Raw genomic sequence first — 2,063 nt, 5'->3', positions numbered from 1 at the left:
TACGGGAATCAAATAGGCTAGGGCTTTTTTTAAGCCTGGAATTTCCCAGTCTGAATTAGATCGGGAAATTCCTAGCAATTTTTTACGTCAATTTGGTGTTACAGGAAATATTTTACTCTTAAAACATCAGAATAGACTTCAAAACAGCTTAAAGTCTTAAAACTCAAATCAAAATCGATAAAAAAATTGACAAAAAATAACCGCTAATAAACTATCTTTTTTTAAACTGCATAAATACAATGGATAAATTAAACCGTCACACACATTAAGGGACAGACATACCTAGCAACTTAGCTGATTAACATTTTTGTTATATTAATGGGTTTAAAATCGACCGCTCGATCGCTTTCTCTATTTGTATCCTGCTGCTCTACTTTCCTACTTTATAAAGGGATGTAACCGTATACAAATGTAAACTCCTTTCTCCCCATTATTCTATCAATAAACGAAAATTATGAAACAAACTTTTTAATAAACGAAACCTTCAGTATATTGTATACTATCTCGATCAAAAAATATTCCTTCATAACTGAAAGTAAACAATTTTAATATAACTGTGTAAGTAAAAAAAAATGACAAAAATCAATCTTTGATTTAACTAACTGTAAAATTTGCCTTTGTGCCCTGACTGACAGTGTGACAACGTGCGACATTTTTAGAGTCAAGTATTGTTTATTTTTTAATAGCTCAACACATAATTCTTTTTCAACGACTATTGAATAAGTCGAAATATAAACCAATTAATGCCATATAGATGAAAAGTTGTGTTTTTACTTGTGAGAGTGTGTGGGTGTGAATATGAGTCTGGGTGTGAGTGTGAATGAGTGTGGGTGTGAATGTGACTATGAGTATCATTTTTAGTGTGTATGAGTGTGAGTGTGTGAGTGTGAGCGTTGACGTGGACGTGGACGTGGACGTGAGCATCTGCACAAGCACGAGCACGAGAATGAGTATGATTATGAGTGTGAGTGTTAGTGTGTGTGTGTGTGTGTGAAAGTGAATGTAAGTGTGTGTATGTGTGTTAGTGTGAGAGAGTGTGAGCGAGTGTGAATGTGAATGTGAGTGTAAGTTTCAGCTGAAGGGCAAGTGCATGTATATGTGCAAGTACAAGTGCTGATGCAACTATTTCTCTGCCTCTTCAGGTTAGCTTCTTCTAGGTCTAGGGGTATATATGTATAACACACAATACAACGTGTAAATAACACTAAATAACACTGCTAAACAAAAATTAGGAACTATATATATTAACACAAGTAAACAATCTATATATATATATAAAGCAATGTATGTGTGTCTGCCTGTGTGTGAGCGTGTCTGTGTGTCTTTTATGCATTACCAGTCCTCTTATCACATCGTCGTGAAAAATTTGGGAAATTGTTGAGAATATTCCTAGGGAGGCTTCTGTGAAAAAAATCTTTCAAATTCGCAGCAGCAGGGCGCGATTTGTTTTTTTCTATATATACGGTATATAAAAAAAATTAATGTCGACTGCAGTTTCACACCATTCACCCGATCGATATAAAACTTAATTAGAGAGAGTTAATTAGAACAATTAAGGGAAGGGTTCTGTAAAAAAAAAATTAATTTCGCAAGGGCGGCGCCACGGGAGGGTGCGATTTTTCTCTATATACGGTTTATAAAAATAAAAGTCGCTTTCGATATCACACCGTTCATCCGTGTACCATAAAACTTCGGAGAGATGATTAGAATCGTCAAGGGCAGGGTTTAACAAAAAAAAATAATTATTTTGCAAAGACGGCGCCCACTAGGGGGGGGGGGGGAGCGATTTTTTTTCTACACGGTATATCTATCGGATTGTCTTCTATTCCCGCGGCAACGCGCGTGGATGGGTACGCTAGGAATGAAATAAAAATGATACAAAGATCTACCACACAAATGAATATAACACCACGTCAATAGCTACGCCCACGTCCACAGTACAATCATTACTGGGACACACACTTGACACACCTCACGCGAACACTTCTCGCTCGATGTAAACACACGCAAACAAGGGCTACACTTATACACAAAAAGAAGGGTACCTGTCGTTCGAGCACACA

The sequence above is a fragment of the Physella acuta genome, unplaced genomic scaffold (genome assembly GCF_028476545.2).
Source record: "Physella acuta isolate Inbredline_101_S28 unplaced genomic scaffold, ASM2847654v3 ptg000007l, whole genome shotgun sequence".
Classification (NCBI taxonomy): Eukaryota; Metazoa; Mollusca; class Gastropoda; family Physidae; genus Physella; species Physella acuta.
Note: the sequence above shows the minus strand (reverse complement) of the source record.